This window comes from Culex pipiens, chromosome 1 (assembly GCF_016801865.2).
Source record: "Culex pipiens pallens isolate TS chromosome 1, TS_CPP_V2, whole genome shotgun sequence".
Classification (NCBI taxonomy): Eukaryota; Metazoa; Arthropoda; class Insecta; order Diptera; family Culicidae; genus Culex; species Culex pipiens.
In genome coordinates, this window is record NC_068937.1 from 84,272,083 (window position 1) to 84,299,254 (window position 27,172).

The 27,172-nt window shown below is 33.3% G+C and overlaps 1 protein-coding gene and 1 pseudogene across 3 annotated transcripts in view; one reads left to right on the top strand and one right to left on the bottom strand.

Annotated features, from left to right (window-relative positions):
* The window catches only part of LOC120424938 (broad-complex core protein isoforms 1/2/3/4/5), a 137,097-nt gene that overhangs the window by 35,758 nt on the left and 74,167 nt on the right, over positions 1-27,172 (top strand). The gene's annotated exons all lie outside the window — the stretch shown is intronic.
* Positions 7,507-9,868, bottom strand: LOC120424939 (uncharacterized; annotated as a pseudogene).

Genomic DNA, 27,172 nt, shown 5'->3' on the forward strand with positions numbered 1-27,172 from the left:
ACAAAATTCAATATTCCAACATAAAAAAAATAATAGTATAAAAATTCTAGGGTTAAATAAACTCATGGCAGGAAAATGTTAAGAAATCAAAAGCAGGAAATCAGAAATTTAAACAATCAGTAATTTAGAAATAACAATAAAATTCAATGTTTAAATAAATCGAAAATTTAAAAATAATGCTTTTGACAACAAATATTTTTTTTTAAATTTAAGTATTTATTTTTTTTAAGAATTTAAGAATTTAAGAATTTAAGAATTTGAGAATTTAAGAATTAAAGAATTAAAGAATTAAAGAATTTAAGAATTTAAGAATTTAAGAATTTAAGAATTTAAGAATTTAAGAATTTAAGAATTTAAGAATTTAAGAATTTAAGAATTTAAGAATTTAAGAATTTAAGAATTTAAGAATTTAAGAATTTAAGAATTTAAGAATTTAAGAATTTAAGAATTTAAGAATTTAAGAATTTAAGAATTTAAGAATTTAAGAATTTAAGAATTTAAGAATTTAAGAATTTAAGAATTTAAGAATTTAAGAATTTAAGAATTTAAGAATTTAAGAATTTAAGAATTTAAGAATTTAAGAATTTAAGAATTTAAGAATTTAAGAATTTAAGAATTTAAGAATTTAAGAATTTAAGAATTTAAGAATTTAAGAATTTAAGAATTTAAGAATTTAAGAATTTAAGAATTTAAGAATTTAAGAATTTAAGAATTTAAGAATTTAAGAATTTAAGAATTTAAGAATTTAAGAATTTAAGAATTTAAGAATTTAAGAATTTAAGAATTTAAGAATTTAAGAATTTAAGAATTTAAGAATTTAAGAATTTAAGAATTTAAGAATTTAAGAATTTAAGAATTTAAGAATTTAAGAATTTAAGAATTTAAGAATTTAAGAATTTAAGAATTTAAGAATTTAAGAATTTAAGAATTTAAGAATTTAAGAATTTAAGAATTTAAGAATTTAAGAATTTAAGAATTTAAGAATTTAAGAATTTAAGAATTTAAGAATTTAAGAATTTAAGAATTTAAGAATTTAAGAATTTAAGAATTTAAGAATTTAAGAATTTAAGAATTTAAGAATTTAAGAATTTAAGAATTTAAGAATTTAAGAATTTAAGAATTTAAGAATTTAAGAATTTAAGAATTTAAGAATTTTAGAATTTTAGAATTTTAGAATTTTAGAATTTTAGAATTTTAGAATTTTAGAATTTTAGAATTTTAGAATTTTAGAATTTTAGAATTTTAGAATTTTAGAATTTTAGAATTTTAGAATTTTAGAATTTTAGAATTTTAGAATTTTAGAATTTTAGAATTTTAGAATTTTAGAATTTTAGAATTTTAGAATTTTAGAATTTTAGAATTTTAGAATTTTAGAATTTTAGAATTTTAGAATTTTAGAATTTTAGAATTTTAGAATTTTAGAATTTTAGAATTTTAGAATTTTAGAATTTTAGAATTTTAGAATTTTAGAATTTTAGAATTTTAGAATTTTAGAATTTTAGAATTTTAGAATTTTAGAATTTTAGAATTTTAGAATTTTAGAATTTTAGAATTTTAGAATTTTAGAATTTTAGAATTTTAGAATTTTAGAATTTTAGAATTTTAGAATTTTAGAATTTTAGAATTTTAGAATTTTAGAATTTTAGAATTTTAGAATTTTAGAATTTTAGAATTTTAGAATTTTAGAATTTTAGAATTTTAGAATTTTAGAATTTTAGAATTTTAGAATTTTAGAATTTTAGAATTTTAGAATTTTAGAATTTTAGAATTTTAGAATTTTAGAATTTTAGAATTTTAGAATTTTAGAATTTTAGAATTTTAGAATTTTAGAATTTTAGAATTTTAGAATTTTAGAATTTTAGAATTTTAGAATTTTAGAATTTTAGAATTTTAGAATTTTAGAATTTTAGAATTTTAGAATTTTAGAATTTTAGAATTTTAGAATTTTAGAATTTTAGAATTTTAGAATTTTAGAATTTTAGAATTTTAGAATTTTAGAATTTTAGAATTTTAGAATTTTAGAATTTTAGAATTTTAGAATTTTAGAATTTTAGAATTTTAGAATTTTAGAATTTTAGAATTTTAGAATTTTAGAATTTTAGAATTTTAGAATTTTAGAATTTTAGAATTTTAGAATTTTAGAATTTTAGAATTTTAGAATTTTAGAATTTTAGAATTTTAGAATTTTAGAATTTTAGAATTTTAGAATTTTAGAATTTTAGAATTTTAGAATTTTAGAATTTTAGAATTTTAGAATTTTAGAATTTTAGAATTTTAGAATTTAGAATTTTAGAATTTTAGAATTTTAGAATTTTAGAATTTTAGAATTTTAGAATTTTAGAATTTTAGAATTTTAGAATTTTAGAATTTTAGAATTTTAGAATTTTAGAATTTTAGAATTTTAGAATTTTAGAATTTTAGAATTTTAGAATTTTAGAATTTTAGAATTTTAGAATTTTAGAATTTTAGAATTTTAGAATTTTAGAATTTTAGAATTTTAGAATTTTAGAATTTTAGAATTTTAGAATTTTAGAATTTTAGAATTTTAGAATTTTAGAATTTTAGAATTTTAGAATTTTAGAATTTTAGAATTTTAGAATTTTAGAATTTTAGAATTTAGAATTTTAGAATTTTAGAATTTTAGAATTTTAGAATTTTAGAATTTTAGAATTTTAGAATTTTAGAATTTTAGAATTTTAGAATTTTAGAATTTTAGAATTTTAGAATTTTAGAATTTTAGAATTTTAGAATTTTAGAATTTTAGAATTTTAGAATTTTAGAATTTTAGAATTTTAGAATTTTAGAATTTTAGAATTTTAGAATTTTAGAATTTAGAATTTTAGAATTTTAGAATTTTAGAATTTTAGAATTTTAGAATTTTAGAATTTTAGAATTTTAGAATTTTAGAATTTTAGAATTTTAGAATTTTAGAATTTTAGAATTTTAGAATTTTAGAATTTTAGAATTTTAGAATTTTAGAATTTTAGAATTTTAGAATTTTAGAATTTTAGAATTTTAGAATTTTAGAATTTTAGAATTTTAGAATTTTAGAATTTTAGAATTTTAGAATTTTAGAATTTTAGAATTTTAGAATTTTAGAATTTTAGAATTTTAGAATTTTAGAATTTTAGAATTTTAGAATTTTAGAATTTTAGAATTTTAGAATTTTAGAATTTTAGAATTTTAGAATTTTAGAATTTAGAATTTTAGAATTTTAGAATTTTAGAATTTTAGAATTTTAGAATTTTAGAATTTTAGAATTTTAGAATTTTAGAATTTTAGAATTTTAGAATTTTAGAATTTTAGAATTTTAGAATTTTAGAATTTTAGAATTCTAGAATTTAGAATTTTAGAATTTTAGAATTTTAGAATTTTAGAATTTTAGAATTTTAGAATTTTAGAATTTTAGAATTTTAGAATTTTAGAATTTTAGAATTTTAGAATTTTAGAATTTTAGAATTTTAGAATTTTAGAATTTTAGAATTTTAGAATTTTAGAATTTTAGAATTTTAGAATTTTAGAATTTTAGAATTTTAGAATTTTAGAATTTTAGAATTTTAGAATTTTAGAATTTTAGAATTTTAGAATTTTAGAATTTTAGAATTTTAGAATTTTAGAATTTTAGAATTTTAGAATTTTAGAATTTTAGAATTTTAGAATTTTAGAATTTTAGAATTTTAGAATTTTAGAATTTTAGAATTTTAGAATTTTAGAATTTTAGAATTTTAGAATTTTAGAATTTTAGAATTTTAGAATTTTAGAATTTTAGAATTTTAGAATTTTAGAATTTTAGAATTTTAGAATTTTAGAATTTTAGAATTTTAGAATTTTAGAATTTTAGAATTTTAGAATTTTAGAATTTTAGAATTTTAGAATTTTAGAATTTTAGAATTTTAGAATTTTAGAATTTTAGAATTTTAGAATTTTAGAATTTTAGAATTTTAGAATTTTAGAATTTTAGAATTTTAGAATTTTAGAATTTTAGAATTTTAGAATTTTAGAATTTTAGAATTTTAGAATTTTAGAATTTTAGAATTTTAGAATTTTAGAATTTTAGAATTTTAGAATTTTAGAATTTTAGAATTTTAGAATTTTAGAATTTTAGAATTTTAGAATTTTAGAATTTTAGAATTTTAGAATTTTAGAATTTTAGAATTTTAGAATTTTAGAATTTTAGAATTTTACAATTTTAGAATTTTAGAATTTTAGAATTTTAGAATTTTAGAATTTTAGAATTTTAGAATTTTACAATTTTAGAATTTTAGAATTTTAGAATTTTAGAATTTTAGAATTTTAGAATTTTAGAATTTTAGAATTTTAGAATTATAGAACCTTAGAATTTTAGAATTACAGAACCTTAGAATTTTAGAATTTTAGAATGTTGCGTTTGAAAACTTGATGATTGTTTTCGCAAGAGTTTGCGTAAGTTTGATTGTAGATGAAGTGCTATGGGAAAAGTACATTGGTTTTGTTTTTGGAACAACATGCACAGATAGAAATCTTATTAGCAAATCCGTAAAATCTATGTTGACGACATCTCTCAAATCATTCACCGATGCCTCTGTGCTCTTGTTCTAAGCTTACTGATTTTCCTAGAGAGCACATTGGTATAGATAAAACGTTGTCGATTTAGAAAAAAGCATCTAAATCCAGAAAATTGTAAACGATTTCTTTCAAAACTTACAAGAATTCTATCCGTGTGTACAAACAATGTTCCATTTAAGTTTTAGATATTATTTTCAATTATTTCCTTTTTTATATATTTGATATAAGAATATTTTTCTTCCAAAATTTCTGGGGGGGCACAATGTATGGGCTGCCCCCCCAGCCAAATTTTAGGGGGGGCAAAAAGTACCGTGCCCCCCCAGAGTCGGCGCCCCTGATCATAACAAATGTGTTCATTCGTTAATTGAAACCGTTAATCTCCAGCAAGTGTCATACATTGATATCTGACCACTCCTGAGTTACCATGCTGTGGTGGCTGAGGCAGTTAAATCATTTGGTTAGTCTGTCAAAGGTCTCTGGTTCGATTCCCGGTGTCAACTGTCGGTTCTGTGACTGTGAAACTGAAATATCAAAACATTTATTATGTGACTGCAGCGCTCTATCTACAAAACGAAGGCAGATTCTCAACAAGCCTTTTTAAGCCCTAAAGAGTGGCAAAAAAAACCCAGTAAGGTTGTTAATTTCATTCTAGGAATCATACCTGATTGGGGCATACTGAAAAATCTAGCAAAGACCGCTACTCTAAATGATAATGTCTTAAAATCTTTGATGATAAAATGGATATACTGAAATTGATCAAAGTCATTTTCACAATGTTCTCAAACCAAAGAAAAATATCATCTATAGACCTATAGGTGTATTTTAACACCTAAACTCCCAAGCTCGAGAAAAAGGCGAAATTTCCATACAAATTCCCCCTTTTTCTCGAGATTGGGAGTTTAGGTGTTAATATATCCGGGAACTGAAACAGTCATTGCCATAAAAGGGAAAGACACCATCAACCACCTTAAAGCTTCCCCGCATAGAAAAAAACCGTTTGAAAATCATTTGTTAAATATTCAATCAACCTTTTACCAAATTGTATAGCAACTATTTGGTAAATATTTTTTTTAATTCCTCACTGTCTCTCAAATAGTGAACTATTCCCCATATATGTTGTTAGCAATATTCACTATTTGATTTTTTCTTCTAGCGACACTTTGTCAAATTCTTTTTGAAAGTTCATTTTTGCGTATATATTTTAGGGATTTCACCATTTCTCAAACGGTATTTTTATGGTTTTAAATAGTTATTTGAGTGATTTTCCATGGCGCGTTACATTTTGAGAAATAGTTGTAACAATTCGAATTAACATCAATTTTTTAAGGGTTTTCGGGATTTTGAGCAAAAAAACAGTGCAGTTTTACTTTGTCCAAATGTTTTAATTTATTTTGTCATTTTAGTAGTACAATGATCGAAAAATCCTAAGCTAAAAAAGGGGGTTCCTTTTAACTGGTGTTTAATTTAGGGAGGAAGAGGTATTGCGTGTGTCTAAAGGTTTGACTTGTCAAAAAAAAGACATTTCTAATTCTAAGTTAAACAAATCTGAAGGAAACTTTCGCTACAGCAGGATGTTGATCAAAGTCGTATGCCCCATCCAGCACAACTGTAGCATTTTCGATGCCAGGCTCCATCTTCGCCATCCTGTGGACGTCGTTAATTAGGTACTCTGCTTGACTTGAAATCGCTTGCGATAGGAAACGGCGCAGCTATATCACGCCGGTTATTCGTAGTTTGGAAGCTTCGAGTTTAGATAAAAGTGGCACCGCTGGTTGATGAGAGCGTGTCGCACCCTGATGACCTGTCGCACTTGACGAAATTCATTTTAAGATCAAAGCATGCTTCAGGTACAAACCTAGAAAAATAAAACAAAATAAACCACAATGTATTTATTTACAATATAATATTCAAGTCCCATGGTGATATTCCACTCTACGTTGAATACAAAATCTGCAAATAAATCGAGTTGCACATTTGAAATGAGAGAATTTAGAGAAAGTGCAAATCAAACAGAGTACTTCTGATTTATTCGAATTATGTTTGATGGGCAAACAACGAGATTCACATAAAAAAAAGCAAATGGGAATAAGAAATGAAACTTCTCGACATACATACCAGTACATTCTTTGTGATGTTTCCATTTAGGCCGAAAACTCTCGGGCTGCATTGGTTCTATTGCCAGCTCCGTCAACAGAATATCAACTGCTGCTTGGCCGCTCGAAAAGACTTTTTTACTCAAGAGGAGGACGAAGAGGAGGAGGGAAGATAAGCTAAATATACCTATCTAAATGGCCGCGACGAACTTTGCCCACGACCATCCTCGACAATGTCGACTAGAATGCACAAGAACAGGTCCACACAATTCGGGATTCACCGAGAGAATCTGTCGCTAAAAACGCGTCCTTGTTGGTGGCAGCCGGGGTCGGAATCACAAATCTGAAAAGGTACTTTTCGTCGAAATCTGAAACAACATGATTGTTTGCATTAAAATTTAATAAAAATTTGCGTGGTTATCCGGTTGATTTGTTTTGATTGGTTCTTGGAAGTAAACAAACCTGGTGGATTTTCACGTAGCACTCTAGAAGAAAACACTTCTGTAAACAAACGATCCGGAAAACCACTCAATTGTCACCTTTGTATTGTTTTTCCTCCTCGGCGACTTCGATCCCGCTGGACGGAAGGATGGAACTTTTTTTTTTTCTAGCTGCTCACGGATGTAAACAAACGCAGCCAATACTTGCTGTGAGGATGAAAGGCAGTTCTTTTACACTCACTTTTGAAAACAAAACACGAACGCGAAAATAGTGAAGATGCTTATAAACAACCGCGAACCGTGACGACCACGACGAAACGCACCAAAACAAGAGGAGTTTTGACTTGTCAACTTTCAGCGCAGACCTGTTTTGACTGTCGCTGCGCGCGACTGGCGAAAACAGAAATATAAACACAAGAGAGAGAGAGGGCGCGCTTTGTGGAATAGCCTTTCACCACATACAAGTTTTTGGTGTGAAATACAAAGCAAAATTCTAAATTCCGCATTTTTAATTCAGTACCATTTTTAAAAGTTACTTAGATATAACAAAATCACATCGTTTCAATGTTCTGGCCGGTTACGTTGCCACCAAACAGCAAGAACAAATTGCGACAAATTTCAAACCGTGAGTTTATCAAAAACGGGACATCATAAAAAATCGACTCACTCTCTCTTTGGGCAGGTCCAGCTTGACGTGACCCCGCGTAAATGCTGCACCATGTCCTGCCGCGTCAGCGCGTCTTACAGTTCCATCGCTCGGCACTGGAACTGCTCATTCTGCTGCATTCCACTTTCGGTTCCCTTGATCCCAAAAAGGTAAGCCGAGGTGAAGAAATCAATCGCTTCATACACATCCGTTTGAGACTTGGACATCACCATGTCCTGCAGCATAGACGATTTCCGCGAAACGGATCGAATCCTTCAGGAAGTTGACCTCGTTTTCCTTTTCTGGAACTCCTCGTTCAGGTTCGGGCCGTGCTGGGTCTTGACGTAATACGCTTTCGAGAACATCATGTAGTACACCCACTGCTGTTGGGTTTTCTTGAGCGCCGGGTCCTGCTCGAACATCTTGTTGCGAATTTCCTGCAGGTGACCGTCTTCCGTCCCGTTCTTCATTGCGAAGTTTCGCCAGGGAGAGCTTAGCGGAGAACGGATTATGCTCGAGGATCAACGCGATCGAGTTCTTGCGCACCAGCAGTGACTTGTCCTCGAGCCGTTCGACAGAACCTTTCAGCACCTGGTGCTGCCAGCTGCTAAGTGGAACCGCGTTCTGGCCCTGAATGTAGTGCCTAATCTGAAGCACCTTCGAGCGGACATGGGCCGAAACGTCCATCGTGTGGTTGAACAAATCATGCAGGAAGTCATCGCGTGTTTCCTTCAGCTCATCGGCCAGTTCCTCCTAGGTCAGCTCGGTCACGATGGCTTCGCCCATGATATGCAGGACACAGTTGCGCATCACGTAAGATTCCAGGTTCCTCAGTTCGTCGCTCATCGTGGACAAATGTGGAATGATAAGCTTCGGAGCGAGCATTCCCATCTCCAGCAACTGGCTCATGTGCTTTGCAGTTTGGCTGTAGGTCGTGTCCACGTTGACCCGCTCGATCAATTCCTTGTTCAACACCAGGTAGATCGAAGCGATGCAAAATCTTCGTACAGCAGCATCACGCCGTCAGCGATCAGCACAATGGACGCTTCGCAGCGCTCCAGGATTCGCACTTGATTACGCTGAAAACGAAAGATTGTGATCATCTCAAAATAATTAAACGAAACATGTTCCAACTTACGGCCGTTGAAACAGATTGTACAGCACCTCAGCCTGCTCGTTGTCCTTCAGCGCCGGCACCCATTCCGCCTGCGGCACCCCCTTTTGCCATCGCTGTCCTGCCGACAGTCCAATTCCGGTCTACGCGAGACACTCCGACCAAAATACGGACAATCTTGTCAAGTCAACCTTGACCCTAAGTGGGGGGAGAGAAAATTTTCGCACAAAACAATCACAAAAATGTGCACTTTGGCAAGTACCCAAAAGGGATCTTCACTCGTCGCAAATTCCGCGCGGATCCACGGTCGGAACGGAACGCAAAGGTCCCACCGGAACAAGGATACGGAGCGCACAAGGTTTTTTTCCTCCTCCACGAACTGTGCTGAATGTTTGGTTGTTCGCGAACTTTGTGTTTTGACAGACGTTCAAAAGGGGGTTTGGCCATTTATGTCGATCATGTCGATTGATTAATTAAGTCGATCTATATTATGCAATGTTGGATACAAGTGGAATGCATTAAAACTTGGATGCAACCAACGACATTGAAACCATTGAAACGCATGAAACTTTTTTTTGAAAATGCAGCCCAAGCAAATTGGGTACTAAAGCCCTATGTCCATTTTTATGTACAACGGTAAAAAACACGATTAAAAACCATTTCTGATCACTTTTTTTTCATTTGAATGCAAAAAAAATATTGTCATTTTAATGCAAAAAAAAAAATATTGGTCCCCTTGGAACGAGCTGTCAAGTAGGACCTTTTCTGTCAAGAAGGGCCGTGAAGTTAATTTTTAAAAATTGAATTAAAAATCCATTTTAAATCCTTTGAGGTCGTTCAAAAGGTCATTGTACTCAGAAAAATAAGCTTTATCGTAGTGAACAATAATATCACAAATTTAAGCTTAATTTTAGGACCCAATTGTTGAGAATTGGTTTTGTTAAAAATAATTAAACTAAAAAATAAGGCCATGTAGTTGAATGTTGATGTCACCAACAAATTTTGGCCAGAGTAGGATGCTATGAAACTATGTTTTTTGAACTAAAATCATGTTTATACTTCATGTAGATTAAATAAAAAAAAACATGGTATAATATAACAATTTTTAATTTTGTACAAACAGCTTCTTTAAAAAGAATTTTGATTAAAATCAAAAAAATATTTATGCATCAATATAGTTTATCTGAAAAGGTCCTATGTACACAAACAACGTGTTAAACGAGGTGTAACACTAAAATTTTACATGTTGTTCTCTAAAATCATAAGATCTGTCAAATATTTAATTCATAATCAGGAATATGATCAAATTCTTGCAGCATTTAAAATTTAAATTAACAATTTTTCAAATACTGACTATTTGTGAAAACATAACTCCATATTTTTGAACCAACAATTTGACAAATCGTCACCATTTCCTAAAAGGTAATTTAATGTTTCTATATGGTCACTAAATCATCCTCGTTCATCCGGGTCTTGTTAAGTTTGTTGAGTTTAACGAAACGTCATTATTAATGATCGTACATTTATCAAATGAGGCTCTGTTGCAAGGCTGTATATCATAGGTACTCGCCATCTTGCTTTGCATGAGTGTGAGTGCATGACTCCGTGCCACTAAAACCAAAACAATAACAAAAGAACAATGGACCGTGCCAGGAAAACCAAAACATTACCAATGCCAGTGTCAGTGGAGTGAGAGAATCAGAGATGGCGATTTTGACACGATTTTGAGGTAGAAAGCCATGGCTCTGTAGAGTATTTTTCGATACAAGTGCTATTTACACCTTTCGATACTGTTTTGGGATTTGACACTTATCTTGATGGGAATTAATATTTAAGCGGGAAAACAAATGTTTTTAAAAAAAAACTAATTCAAAGGGTCTTTTCCGGATTTAAAAATAATGTTGTTATCAACTCATTGCAAAACTTTATTTCGAATGTTTTTTCCTCACTTCGTCTGTTGTTTGGAAGATTCCTCCGACGACGATTTTCTTCCCGTTGTCGGAACGCGGAAGCGGAAGAAGACAAGTGACCAGGGTTACTACACAGAGTAATCCAGAGCGAGCAGTCCGAACAAAAGTCATTCAAATGTTTGGCTCCGTTACGGGTTTACCCTTTGGAATCATAGCAGCTTGTGGCGTTATGTTTTGAGCGTTACCAGCCTGGTTAAGAAAAAAATTCATCATAGTAAACTCAGGGTTTTTTCTACTTGACTTTGTTTTGACAAGTGCAAAGCTTTGAATGGTTGTTGGAAATGTGTGTTCCTTTTTTCAAAATTATTAAAAAAAATCAATTTTGAACCGGGAGAAAAATCATAATCTTCGTTTGCAGTTTTCCGAATAATCAAATACTTTAAATTGGATGCAGAGATAAAGAATGCTGTCGGTGTTTGGGCCTACCTGGAGTCACTTCGTTAGCTCAAATTAATGGACGAATGAAATTAATGAATGAATTAATAGCTGAGTCTCGAATGCTTGTAGATCAATTTCGGTCTTGTAGTGACAAAAAAATTCAATTGGAATTACAAAACTACACGTGAAAAACAATACATTTTTCTTCAGCATTGTATTCAGTCGTCACTTCCGTCAATAAAACTGACAATGTTTCTATTCACAGAAATGAGGAAAGTTAGACAAAGATGAAAATTATAAATTTATAAAAATAAAAAATCTTTAACACAACAAAACGTAATGTACCTCCAAAATTAATTGTGTCAACAAATCCATATCTTTGTTGTTCCCTTGACGTTTTTCGCCAAAAATTGATGGAATTAATTAACGAGCCTTTCAGCCATAAACGCTGTTTCGGCTCGGCAAGAAACTATAAAGTAAACCCCAGTATTTGCCGATTCTGATAACAAGCCACGCAAAATTGCAACACAGCGTTCGGTCACAAGTAGAAAATTCGACTTCAATCGGTTGGTGCACCGTAACAGGTAAGAGCACTTCCAGGAAAATAATCTCACACTTTATTGTCAAGAGAATTTTCAGGTAAATCTTTTCGACGATCTTTTTCATTTCGTTCCAAATTATCAATTTATTCAATTCAATATTTAAGAGTCATCAGAGAATAACTTTGTTGATATTTGGACTGTGAAAATTTTTGACAACTTTCCAATATCATCTAGCCGACTAGATCGCAGTAGTGAAAAAAATGTAACGCATTGAACGTCAGTTGGCTCAGAGGGTTACGAAAAGCGAAATTTTGCTGAAGGGGCGATGTACCACGATGTACCGCGTAACGCAACCATAAATTAAATGCCAGGGCTCCCTCTGGATTACTCTGTGGTTACTAGGTCAAAATTTTAAAAATCTGGCAAAGTATCGATAAAAAATCTGGCAGACGAAAATCTAACAGTTTGGAATGGTGAGGGGAAGGAATTTATGGATTAATTAAACAGTTTGTAGAATTTAGATGGATTGACCACACAATTGATGGATTGCCATTTTCTTTCAGAAAAAACACATGCTAAATTTTTCGATCTTCAATTAAATTTGTTCATTTTTATGAAAAAGTTGTTCAAAATGGTCATTAAGTGGAAAATCTGGCAAAATTTGTAAATATCTGGTACAGAGAAAGATGAATCTTTATCCTGGCTGACACTTGAAAATTCTGGCATTCCCAGATTTATCTGGCAACCTGACAACCCTGCAAGTGACGACGGAGCCGATGCTGGAAATGGCAACGAGGAACAGCTCCTCAACAACAAGTTTAGCCCGCTGTTGGAGAACAACATCAACAACAATGATAACCCAGCCGGGAAAGGAAGCGTCCCACGGTTCCAGTGGCTAAGAAACCACCTCCTCTGGTGGTAAAGAATATGAGCTTCGGCAAGCTGAGGAGTGTACTGTTGTCGTGCACAACCAAGCCAAGTTACAAGCTGACTCCATTTGGGATCAAAATGCGGTGTATCTCAGAAGATCGTTTCGAAACCGCGAAACCGCGTTTGCGAACAAAGTGGAGTTCTATACCCACGAGAAACGAAGCGAACGGCCACTCCGCGTCGTCGACAGAGGACTTCCACCGGCTTCACTTGATTTCGTCAAGAAGAAACTCAAGGAATCGCACTACCTGGATTCTGTAGAAGTGTATGCCATCAAGAGAAAAGAAGAGTTCGCCTCATGAGCGGAAACCCCGTACATCGTTAAGTTCCCCAAGGGGTACACCAACCTCAAGAAGCTGAGTGAAATCAAGCTCTTGAAAGCATTTCACATCCGGTGGGAGGCCTACCGGAACAAGCGGCCGAACGTGACTCAGTGCAGGAACTGCTTGCAGCTGGTTCATGGAACCAGGAACTGTCACCTCAAGGGGAGGGGGGTCCCCACAAGACGGACGAGTGCAAAGTCCAGAAAGCCGAAGCGGTGTGCCAACTCTTCTGGAGCCCACGAAGCCACGGACCGAAGCTGCCTCAAGCATGCGGACTTCATCCGGAGGCGTCAGCAGGCGTCGAAACCGAAACCGCTTGCACGGAAGGTGGAGCAGCAGAGTCCAGCAGTTCTGGTATTCACGACGGCGAAGTTCCCTCCGCTGCCGGGCGCAGTCCCTGACGGAAAACCGAAAGGATCGCCATCGACCCGCAGGAAGCAGCGGCTCCCGAGACGGCCACGAAGGAGGAAGCTGGGATGTGCTTTACAGTTCGGCTGAGCTGTGGGCATTTTTTCCGAGTACGTCGCCAGGTTCAAAACCTGCAAGACCCGCTTGGATCAGTTACATGATCTCTAAGTATGGATTGTAAGGAGTTTTTTTTTATTATTATATATTAGTTGTTGACCGATCCTCGATCCTGACCTGGTCACAGCACCTAAAAGGACAAATGAAAATAAGTTAAGAATAAAAAAAGAAGCTTTGACCCGATTTTGGGAATTCGCTTCTGTTTCCCGGATATCGCAAAACACACTTGTGACATAGAACAATTCATCGTCAAAATCTTTTTTTAAAAAAGGTCCAATAAACCAAATTTTAAGTTTTCGCTTTTTAGGTGTTTTTTAATACCCCTGACGGTTTCAAAAACACCCAAAAAGCAAAGACGGGAAATTTGGTTTATTGAGCCTTTTCAAAAAAAAAGCTCCAGAAATGATCATAATTGTTGTTGGAAAATGTGGAAATTTATTCTTCTTTTTCACAAATTTGTGTTGATACATTTTTTTTAAATGCAATTCCATCTTTTGTTTTTGAAATTAAACTGATTAAGTCGGTAAAACTATTGATTTAAGCATATTTTAGTTTGAATGGGAATTCTGTGCACACTTGTGTAACGTAGTACAATTTTACATTCAAAACACACTTGTAGAGGTGGGCAAAAGCGCTCTTTTTCAGGAGCCGCTCATTTTCGTTCGCTCATTAAAAAGAGCCGCTCTTTTGAACGGCTCTTTCGCTCTTTTTCAAAATTTGGATGAAAAGGTTTTTTTAAAGAATCGTGTGATTTTATAAGTTATTTCACATTGGACATAAATTATTTGATAAAAAAATTAAACTGAAAATGAGAAGATGCCCTTGAAAACCTTGCCCTTGAAGGTCTTGGTGGTCTTCATGTCAAGATTTCTACTCGAACCTAAACATTCGAGTAATAGAATGGCATCCAAACTTAAATCTAGGATGCCGGAAAAATTTCTTGTAATTTTAAAATTGTATTCATTTCTACATGAATTGAATTAATGCTAAAATTTTTTTTGGAGAAAATATTCTGTGAACTTTTTCTACATTCTGATTGAATTGATAAAATATTCAGTATTCAGTAGTTAGTACATTTTTGTTAAGATTTTAACAAATCATTTACTTTTGGGATTAATTTTTATAAGCATTGACATTTTTGAAAAGGCATTTCAGATTCTCAAAAACAAATCTAATATTAATTTTTTTTTTAAATTCAATAAATTATATTTATATAAAAAATCATGCCAACTTGAAACGGTTCTTCCAAAAGACCGGAGATTAAAAAAGAACCGCGGTTCTTTTTTTGTGAGCCACGGTTCGTTCGCTCTTTTCAGTGAACCGGCTCTTTGAGCGGCTCGCTCTTTTTTTGCCCACCTCTACACACTTGTGACACGTGCTTTTCAGATTTTTGTTTACATAATTTACTGTATCTTTTAACTGGTGTAACCACATTAGTTGAAACTTGGAGGGTTTGTATAGCGATAGTATACAAAATGCTTCAAAAAGTTTGACTCCATCATTCTGTTTTGAAATTATCGTAATGTACTAATCCGTCGCCGTCGTGCTAACTTGTCGTACGTGCATTTTGGACCAAATTGAGTTAAGAACGTCATTTTGTGCAGCTCACGGCCGGGACCGTGGTGTAGGGGTAAGCGTGGTTGCCTCTCACCCAGTCGGCCTGGGTTTGATCCCAGAAGGTCCCGGTGGCAAATTTTGAGACGAGATTTGTCTGATCACGCCTTCCGTCGGACAGGGAAGTAAATGTTGGCCCCGGTCTAACCTAGAGGTTAGGTCGTTAGCTCAGTCCAGGTGTAGGAGTCGTCTCCCTGGGTCCTGCCTCGGTGGAGTCGCTGGTAGGCAGTTGGACTCTCAATCCAAAGGTCGTCAGTTCGAATCCCGGGGTGGATGGAAGCTTAGGTGTAAAAAGAGGTTTGCAATTGCCTCAACAATCAAGCCTTCGGACACCTAGTTTCGAGTAGGAATCTCGCAATCGAGAACGCCAAGGCAATGCTGTAGAGCGAATAATTTGATTTGATTTTTTTTTGAATCCAACATTTATTTTACACCCAGGCCTTTTACACGCAGCTGGATTACTACTTTATTATCTGTGTGTGAGTGCGACAATTGGCCAAAGGGATTTCAGGTCAGAACGCGTTTGACACAGGTACGAGCTCGACTATCGTAAACATTTTCAATTATATTTCGGGACTCAGGCAACCAAATTCAACCAAGCTTCGGGGCAATGCCCAGAATGGTCAACCAAACAAATCGTGTTTGCTGTTGTTTACATTGCGTGCTCTCGTTTTGGTTAATTCAAGGTCAAACATTATAAACGCGGTTTCCCGGAACGTCAATAAGCGACGTACGACAAGATAGCACGACCGCGCCGAAATGGTCGTTGGCACCAGATAGCACTAGAGGTGGGCAAAAAAAGAGCGAGCCGCTCAAAGAGCCGGTTCACTGAAAAGAGCGAACGAACCGTGGCTCACAAAAAAAGAACCGCGGTTCTTTTTTAATCTCCGGTCTTTTGGAAGAACCGTTTCAAGTTGGCATGATTTTTTATATAAATATAATTTATTGAATTTAAAAAAAAAATTAATATTAGATTTGTTTTTGAGAATCTGAAATGCCTTTTCAAAAATGTCAATGCTTATAAAAATTAATCCCAAAAGTAAATGATTTGTTAAAATCTTAACAAAAATGTACTAACTACTGAATACTGAATATTTTATCAATTCAATCAGAATGTAGAAAAAGTTCACAGAATATTTTCTCCAAAAAAAATTTTAGCATTAATTCAATTCATGTAGAAATGAATACAATTTTAAAATTACAAGAAATTTTTCCGGCATCCTAGATTTAAGTTTGGATGCCATTCTATTACTCGAATGTTTAGGTTCGAGTAGAAATCTTGACATGAAGACCACCAAGACCTTCAAGGGCAAGGTTTTCAAGGGCATCTTCTCATTTTCAGTTTAATTTTTTTATCAAATAATTTATGTCCAATGTGAAATAACTTATAAAATCACACGATTCTTAAAAAAAAACCTTTTCATCCAAATTTTGAAAAAGAGCGAAAGAGCCGTTCAAAAGAGCGGCTCTTTTTAATGAGCGAACGAAAATGAGCGGCTCCTGAAAAAGAGCGCTTTTGCCCACCTCTAGATAGCACACAACAGACGACTGTTTTTTAACTTGGTAAATATCGATGGATAAATGTACGATTCATTCTTAAGAAACCTTCTACTACCGTTATTGGGGGTGACATTGGGTCTGGGGGTGAGATTGGGTCAAAGTGATTTTTTACAGATTTTACCATTTCTCAGGTTCTTTTCAATAGAACTAAATTCTGTTAAAAGGGTTGTCTCGTTCCTAGAATAAATCCTGGCAGCTGTCTAAAATGGAGGTACGTTTTTGGCCAAAAATGACCTCTCAAAAAATCAACCTTTGCCTTTTTCTACAGGCCTATGCCTTCCGGGTCGCCAAAGTGTGAAGATATGGGTACAGGAAGAGGGCACCAAATCGTCTGTTGTGTGCTATCTTGTGACAGCAACCATTTAGTACTATTCTAGAAAATCAATTTATAAAGTTTGATGATGAATATGTTCAAAACTATGAATGATAGAGTCAAACTTTTTGAAGCAATCGGTTTGTATACTATCGCTTAACAAACGCTCCAAGTTTCAACTAATTTGGTTACACTAGGTAAAAGATACAGTAAATTATGTAAACACAAATCTGGAAAGCACGTATCACAAGTGTGTTTTGAAATTAAAATTGTACTACGTGTCACAAGTGTGCACAGAATTCCCATACAAACTAAAATAAGCTCAAATCAATCAACTCAACAATCAACCGACTATATTACCGAGTATATTTTCAAAAACAAAAGATGGAATTGCTTTAAAAAAAATAAGTACCAACACAAATTAGTGAAAAATTTGAAAAAAATCCACATTTTCCAACAACATGTATGACGTGTCACAAGTGTGCACGATCATTTTAAGGGGTTACATACATGTATATCGGCAAAAAAGCCAGAGGTTAGTACGAGCACACACTTCGACTTTTTTTAATTCTTTTTTTTTATGGCATTAAAATATACATTTTAAACTGCTTTCAAAACAAATTTGAAAATATTTGGTTGCATCGTTGCCGAGATATAGCAATTTCAAGTTAGCAGTTTCAAAAAACGGGTGCCACGATATCTCAACACTGTCTTGACCAAATCGGCTCAAAATTTTGGTGTAGACTCGTTAAAGCGATTCCGTGTGCATGACGAAGCTCGATTTTCAAAAAGTTTATTTAAAAAAAATAAAAATATTTTTATGTTTTTCATATAAAAACCCGTTAATTTTTGATTTCTGTATTTTTTTAAAAAGCAAATTTTAAAAATTAGGCTTCGTCATGCACACGGGATACATCTTGTGAGTCTTCACCTCAAATTTCAGCCAATTTGATCCATCCCATCTTGAGATATCGTGGCACCCGTAAATCAACTCGGGGTTTAGAGAAAAACGCCAACAAAGTTTGACAGCCCGCTTTGCGCATGGCAAAATTTTGAGCTTTAATCGTCTCTTACTCAGTTTAATCATGAAATATCTTCATGAAACTTTCAGGAGTGCTTAATAATCATCTTTTGAGTGGATTTAACAAATATTCTGTAATATAAATTTTTGTGATGTTCTACATGTATGTAACCCCTTAATGATAAAATGGTCTATGTCACAAGTGTGCTTTGCGATATCCGGGAAATGGAAGCGAATTTCCAAAATCGGATTAAAGCATCTTGTAGTGTTTGTTAAGTATAGCAAATCGTCATCATTAACTCATTTTCGATCAAAATGGTCGTTGTCACAAGATAACACACAACAGATGAAATAGCAACGTTACATTTCAATACTTCTTTAAAGGGTTACATACATGTAAATCGGCAAAAATGACAGAGGTTGGTTTGAGCACAAACTTAAACTTTTTTAAAATCTGTTTTAAGGACATTAAAATATACATTTTCAACTATTAACAAAACAAATTTGAAGACATTTGGATGTATCATTGCCGAGATATATCTAATTGAAGATAGCACAGTTCAACAAAAAATCAAATGTTTCTTGTCTCTGAGACGAGATTATGTGTTCCTAGTAGATTTTTGCCTGCTGAATCCGAATCCGAGTCCAGAATTGCTCCAAATGGTCCCAATTTTGAGATACACCCGTTTGAAATGTTAGTTTAGGCCAAAATTAGCTACTTTGTCGACTATTTCACAAAAGAACTATTGAATAAACAAATAAACCAATACATGTATCTTAAAGTTCACATTCTCCCCTTTCTGAAACACCCCTGGTTTTTTTTTAAATTTGATTGTTTCTACGCATATTTATAGCCATTTTAAAATTATATTTTCAGTTGGTTCTCATTCAAGTTTTTCCAACTTGCATGCAATTCAAATTCAAATTTTAAAATGGCTATAAATAAGCGTAGAAACATTCAAATTTCAAAAACCAGAGGTGTTTCAGAAAGGGGAAAACGTGTACTTTAAGATACATGTATTGGTTTAGTTGTTTATTCAATAGTTCTTTTGTAAAATAGTCGACAAAGTAGCTAATTTTGGCCTAAACTAACATTTCAAACAGGTGTATCTCAAAATTGGGACCATTTGGAGCAATTCTGGACCCAGATTCGGATTGAGCAGGCAAAATTCTACTAGGAACACATATACTCGTTTCAGAGACAAAATCTTGTTGGACTGTGTAGCAGTTTCAAAAAACGGATGCCAGGATATCTCAACATTGCTTCGACCAAATCGGCTCAAAATTTTGGTGAGGACTCGTTAACCGGTCCCGTGTGCATGACGAAGGCCGTTTTTCAAAAAGTTTGTTTAAAAAAAGATATAAATATTTTTCTGTTTTTCATATAAAAATCGCCAGTTTTTGATTTTTGTATTTATTGAAAATTGAAAATTTCTGAATCGGGCTTCGTCATGCACACGGGGTATGTCTTGGGAGTCTTCACTCAAAATTCAGCCAATTTGGTCAGTCCCATCTCGAGATATCGTGGCACCCGTAAATCAACTTGGTGTCCAGAGAAAAACGCACTGAAAGTTAGACAGTTGGCTTTGCGCATGGCAAAATTCTGAGCTTAAATCGTCTCTAACTCAGTTAAATCATGAAATATCTTCATGAAACTTTCAGGAGTGATTGAAAATCATCTTTTAAGTGGATTTAATACATTTTCTGTAATATGAAATTTTGTGATTTTCTACATGTATGTAACCCCTTAATGATTTGCAGCTCGAAACCGCGAAGAGATAGATACACTCGAACCCCGTTGGTTTGACACCAACTGTTGTCAAACGAACGGGGTCACTTTTTAGTTTAACACCCCTTTTACACGGATTTCACACAAAGGGGAAGGTGGGGCAAGACGACCATATGGGGCAAGAAGAACAATCGCTCGTAGGGCCGTAATTTTTACAATTTTGATTATTTCCAGTATGAGGAATTGTTGCTTGCAATGCAATTAGCTGATTCTACTACCAAATAACCGCCAAAACGACGTACACGCCACTGGACATAAGATTTAATGAAGTTTTTTTCAAAACCTTTGTTTTCTTATAATATTTGGAAAATACATAATAAGGCTTAGGGTTCGTTTTAAAGCTTATTTTATCAAAATGCCTTTTTTCCTAGATCAATAGTGTCCCTACCAATGACTTGTACTTATTATAAAGTATGATTTAACTTTTGGTTATTTTTGTTGAAAGATTTAAAAAAATCTTGTTTAGGTGGGGCAAGTGTACCATATGGATTTATAGTATGGAAAAAATACGAATTGCTGCTAAAACATATTTTATTGAGAAATAAATACATAAATAACTGATACACAATTGTTAAAAAAAATTGTTCATGCAAAATATAGCGATATTATGAAAATTTACTATTTATCATCTAAGTTTTTTTTAGTAAGAACGATCAAATTTTTAGTAAAATATTATTATTTAATCTAAAAATAAAAGAAACGTTTCAAATACATTTTAATCTGATGTATCTAAGTGATAACAGTTAAATTGTTAACAAATTTACATGTTGTTTCATGCATTGTTCCTCTTGCCCCAACGGGTTGTTCGTCTTGCCCCACTAGTTGAGTAAAACGAACGGAAAATTAAAAATTTAATTTTCTAAAAAAAATGTTTTGAGCTGATTTTTCGGACCGATTTTGAAGGGGGGGGGGCGACATCAACTTTGAAAAATATTTGCAACGGCCTAACTTTTGAGTGAATTTTCTGATCAATTTGGTGTCTTCGGCAAATTTGTAGGTATTGATGAGGACTATTAAGATAAAAATAGGTACACGGGAAAAAAATGCAGATTTTTTTATGAACTTATTTTTGATATGTTTTAGGGGACTAAAATCCGCAACTGCCATAGATGAGCCATAGAGAAGTATGGTCAAAAAATCTGCCGCCGAGTTATGACTTTTTGAAAAATAGTGATTTTTGAAAAAAAAATCGAAATTTCATACCAAACAAAATTCGTCCTATTTTTTTTATGTAAAATTGCATTTGCAATCGAAAAGCACTTTACAGATTATTTGATAAAGGGCTCCGTTTTCTAGATATAGCCACCGAAAGTTTGATTTTAGCGAAATATTTGCAGTTTTTCGTTTAAAAAAAAAAAATCGAAAAGATCGAAAAATTTCACGAATGTTTCATGCTTTAACATCGAAAATCGGATCATTAGTTGCTGAGATATCGGTATTAGAAAATTGTGAGTTTTTTTTGGGTAAGACTTAAAAAACTTCAATTTTCCTGTTTCTTTTTGTTTAAGCCGCTGTATCTCAGTAGCCAGAGGTCCAATCTACAATGTCTCTAAGCAAATTTTCTAAACCTTTCAAATAAAATAGTTAATAATCGAAAAACTGCAAATATTTCGCTAATATCAAACTTTTGGTGACTATATCTTGAAAACGGAGCCCTTTATCAAAAAATCTGTTAAGTGCTTTTTGATTTAAATTCAATTTTACATTTAAAAAGTCAGGTCAAATTTTATTTTGTATGAAATTTCGATTTTTTCAAAAATCACTATTTTTTTCAAAAAAACATAAATCGGGGCCCTTTTTTTTGCATGAAACTTCGGTTTTTTTTTTCAAAAATCACTTTTTCATGTTTCTCTATGGCTTAAAAGTTGCGGATTTTTGTCCCCTAAAACATAAAAAAAAATCTCGAAAATCAAAAAATACTTATTTTGGCAAATTGAGTTTTAGTGAAAAAACAAAGTTGATTAAAAAATCTGCAATTTTTTTTCCGTGTACCTATTTTTTTCTCAATTGTCCTCAACAATTGAGGTTTTGCAGCGCGACTGCGTTTCAAATGTAGGTGGCGCCAAAATGAGGTTACTTGCCTAAAGTCGTATGCCTTTCTGTCGATTAAAGAACAAAATCGCTTATTTCTCATGATTCCCTGCATCAATCTTCATGAAACTGGTTGCAAAAGACGAGAAAATTTTTTTGCTTTAAAATAATGAACATCAATTTTTGGGCGCGCAAAAATTTGTGACCTTTTTCTTTAAAAAACATGTTTTGGAACGCGAAAAAATGAGTTTCCCCGTATATATCAATGAAATAAACAGTTATATAGTTGATAACAGATGTGTTAACGTATATTCAACAATTTGTATTGATTTTTGACAGACTTTCTTGCCAAATAGTCCAAATTACTATCTTTTTCTAAATCTACAGTTTTCTCATAGAAAAATCAAACAAATATTGGAAAGTTATACACCAAATTGTTGGAAATAATTTTTCTCATCCGAATCCGGCATAAGTTTTATAAAAATGTTGATTAGGAAGGAAAAAACACATTTTTTCTAAAAATCATAGGTTTACGCTATTTGTTCATAGGTGGCGACACGCGTATTTAAGCTTTGCTACAAATTCTCTATACCTACAACTTTGCCGAAGACACCACATTGATCAGGAAATTCACTCAAAAGTTACAGTTGTATGAATATTTACATACAATTTTTTGTATGGTGAGCGAGTTGTGGCGCTATAACCACGGCAAATAGTGTCCAGGGCATTTGTGGAAATACAATGTCCCATCCCAGAGGGTCCCGGAGTACCAAACCTTCTTAGCATGGTGCTCCCAACGAATCCAATCAAATTTCGGAGCGTATGGTGGTGTGTCCCCACGCTTCTTCTTCCCCTGTCGATTCAGAATTGTGTTGTTGTTCGAACACTCAGTGCTCAAACTCAACCCAATTACGAGTCATCTCTGCGATACGGCTTTACGCAGTAGGCCTGGCCGCTTTAACGCTTGTGATGTTTCAATGTATTCCGATGCAATGGCGCACTACAAATGTTAATAAATGACAAAAAGAGTGCTAGGCGTCATCTAACCTAAGGCACTCTCCAGGATTCCTTCGAAAGATTGGCTGCGCTAGGGTCTGATTAGATTAGATTAGATTACATACCATTTTTGTATGGACAGCAGCCAAAATTGTATGGAGACTTGTATGGGTGAACCAATGACACAAAATAGCTTATTTGGTCATAGGGTCCCCCACAAAGTTTGAGTCAAATAAAAAAATACAAAAAATAAAAATGGTCGAAATTGGCCGATTTCGTAGAGAGTTGCTCAGATGTATTAGGGTTTTAAAGCCCTATGTAAATTTTGATGCACAACAATTAGAAACACGCTTAAAACCATTTCTGATCACTTTTTTTTTTATTTTAATGCAAAAAAAAAGTTGACAAGACAACATTTTTTCGATGGATCAACTATGGTCCCCGTGGAAAGAGCTGTCAAGTAGGACCTTTTCTGTCAAAACTTTATCGCTGTATACAATAATATCAGCAATCTAAGCTTCATTTTAGGACCCAATTGAACGCAACTTCCCCGAACCCGGTCAGGCGGGTTCGCCCTTTGCCCAGAACCGCGGGCGAGGTTCGGAGAAATTGTGTTTGGAGGAAAAAGGCCATTCGGGGATATGATCATTCGGGAAAAAAATTTTTAGGAATGTGGAAAATTAAGAGTAGTGGCCATTCGGGGATGTGATCATTCGGGGAAGTGGAATAGGCCCCCAAAACCAAAGCTAAAAACTCGATTCGCCACCTACATTCGAGTAGGAGAACTTTGGTGCAAGGTTACGTTTACGTTTTTGCGCAATAAGTACAAAGGCGAGTGAAAACTACTTTAATGTTTTTTTTTTTTTAAATTGATCTTTTGGAATAAACTAAAGTTAACAGGTGGTAAGAAATAAAAAGTTCTATCGATTGACCTTTTGATTTTTTTTGCTAAGTTGCCTTTTTCATTGAAAATTCTAAGATCCGGATTGAAAACGCGAGAATGAGGTTAGATTGCAAATTTTGAAAATCATTCCAATTACCATTTTTCAAGCAGAGCTTTGCTTTTATGGTAGAAGTGACTTTAAAAAATATTTGTTCACTTGAATAATCTACATTCTCAAATGATTAGTTAGGTTTTGTTTGATTAAAACATTCCCTTATTTTGAATCAGATAATGAACAGGTTAAATCGGCCATCACAAAAATGTTTTCGTTTGTATCAATTAAGCTATTTATTTCTTACCTGAAAATGGTATAATTTGCTATTAATGTCGATTTTATGATGAAATAAAACAATTTCAAATTTCAAACCAACTTACTCGCTGTAGGTTATAATGAAAACATCACCCCAAGTTTCAGCGCCCTCTAGTGAGGGGTAATTATGACGTTTGATTGCCGGGGAAATATTTTTCGGATGAGTGACATTCGGGTAAAAGTCTTTTCGGGAATGTGGGTTTCGGAGAAATGTCATAGATGCGATAAAAATACCTGTCTGGTTGATTGCAGATTTGAAAATTACATTACATTTCCCAAAAAAAATACATGTTTTAAGATTTTCAAACTATTTTTTGATAAAAATACGTTTACCATCAAATCGTCCGTCCAATTTTACACAAAAGTCCTGTTGAAACCAAATTTCTCCTCACGGTTTCAAGCTAGAAATCACTATGTTTCTTAGTAAAAATGTAGAAAAATGAAAATGGTCATACCGACTACCGTCATGAAATATCTAATAATGGTACCAACATTACTTCTTAAAGCCGAGTTTTACTGAAATCCAAAGGGAGGGGTCGGGGAATTACCCATTGATAAAAACTTGCTTGCTCACTTCCTACTGAGCTATTTATCACTTAATTTTAGTTGAATACCTTTACTGCCCTTGATTACATAAATTTCCCATATGTATTTTCATCGCTTTTGAGTTATTGATGCAGTTTGGTTCAAAATCGTGTGATCTTTCAGTAAAGCCTACAACATCCAGTACCTACTTTGTTCTCTATGATTACCGTCAGTGGGGGTGACATTGGGTCTGGGGGTTGAGATTGGGTCAAAGTGATTTCTTACGGATTTTACCATTTCTCAGATTCTTCTCAATGAAACTGAATTCCGTTAAAAGGGTTGTGTAGGGGACATCTTAAGATGACTTCGCTGAAAAAATCTCGTTCCTAGAACAAATCCTGTTATTTTGGCAGCTGTCTAAAGTTGAGGTACGTTTTTGGCCAAAAATGATCTCTCGAAAAATCATTTTTCTAATATTTTTGTTGGAATTGCTCGAAAACTACCCAAATGTTTGAAAATCTCCACTTCAAACATTGTAGCATGTCAATACGATTCCCTCGAACAAGAAACACTGTTAGATGACTTGTTTTTACCATATCGTTGTATTTGAGCATCATTTTAGTTTCATTTGACCCAATGTCACCCCCTCTAAGGGGTGAGATTGGGTCAATTTTCAAACTATTGGCATTTAAGGTAGTGTTCATCAAAATCCACCATATTTTGGGAAAATATTAGTAAACTATCTAAGAAAAATTCTACGTTGAAAGATTTCCGATGTTATTTAAACTGTTTTGTTACTAAGAAATTACGAGAGGTGTATCGTTTTTTGACCCATAGTCACCCCCACTGACGGTATCTATAATTTCTAAATCAGGGGGAAATCCAGTTTTTTTTCGCAAAAACTTAGCACGTAGCCTTATGTGTGGGACAAACTTCAAACGCGTTTTTCTCAGCTTGCTGATTTTGCATATAGGACATTTATGCACACATGGGTTGTTTAAAGAGCTGTAATTGCACGTTTAAGTGATGGTATGACAACATTATGGATGGATGGAATTGCATGATGCTCCCATATAATGAATTACAGAAATATTAGTCAGTAATCTATCAAATAGTGTCTAATGTAAATTTAGAGTTAAACAAAATGCAAAAAATATAAAAAATGAGAATGTCATTTTCTCCCATCCTTTTTTACTATCCTACCGAGATAATTCATAGGTATAAAAAAGGCACCCATAAGCCAGCACCACATATAAGATAATTTTCTCCTAAAAAGCTTCAAACGCAATAAAACGGAAAGGACGTTGCCGTTGCCGTTGCCTTCGTTGCCATTTCGCGATGTGATGTTCCGCAATAATTTGGAGAAATATTACATAATAAAACATTTTTAAAACTTCTATCCCTGTACCATGCTTACACGTAACCATATCGAGAAATAAAACTGATAAAAAATACTGCGGTAGGATGCGAGAAATAACCATGGTTACTATTTACTTCTTCCCGCCTGCTACGACTCCTTCGCGGATCCTTTCGTTTTTTTCTGCTCCCCCTTCTTAACTCTTCTTGTCTTGGCAAGAGAATTACGAGTTTTAGTCTTGATTTTAGTAGTTTCTTACAGTTTTATTATTTTCTCTCAATTTTCTTACCCTGCGCTGATGATAATTTTTACAAGGCAGCGGCCGTAGAAAAAATGAGAGAGTTCGAAGAGAGATTTTTTAATACATAACGAAAACTATGTACATAGGGGTGAGCACGTTTTGTTATATTGCTTGGGTGATTTTCCGCGCTTCTCATTCCAATAGAACTGTGTTATAGCATCTTTTTTGTTGGTGCTTCGTTTTATATTTCCCATCAAGTACATAGTATTAGAGGGTGCGCGAGAATTTAAAAAATAAGGGTAGTTTTTAATGTAGTTTAGAATTATAAAAATTTCAGTAACGACGGAAGTGTATGGTTGTGTTTGAGATCATCTCGTTGTATTTTAACTGCCTGTGCTGCAATGGGTTTGCAGCTGTATTTGTTAGACGACTTATAATAGAACGGCAAGTGTATATTACTACACGGTTTAAAGGGAGAAAAAAAAACAGATTATAATTCGTATTGATTTCTTTTTTATGCCACTTGAAGCAAAATGAACCTGCTGTTAAGGGTGGAAGAACTAGATATTTCGTCTTTTCAGGGAAACGTCTCAGCCTTCAGCTTGACTGGGGATATTGCTCGGGATATAATCATTAGCGAAAGATGATGTTATTTGGTAAAAAGAAGGAAGGAGATTATCATACCCCACCACACAACTATCGTACTGTATCGGATGCTGTCCTCCCTCCATCAGGCTGAAAAAAATGATTCTTTTTTTGAGGCTGTAACTCGCGGTATTGATTATTCAATCAATAAAAAATATGTATTCTCATTTTTGGGGAACAGTTTGTTCTTGCAGTTTATTTCTAGAGTTAGGGGATCATGCCCTGAAATGTCCGCGAAATCCAACTCTTTTGCTACATCCTACTCTACAACTTCGTCGAACGTATTAATTAGCTTTCAAACTCGATCGTGAATAGTAAATA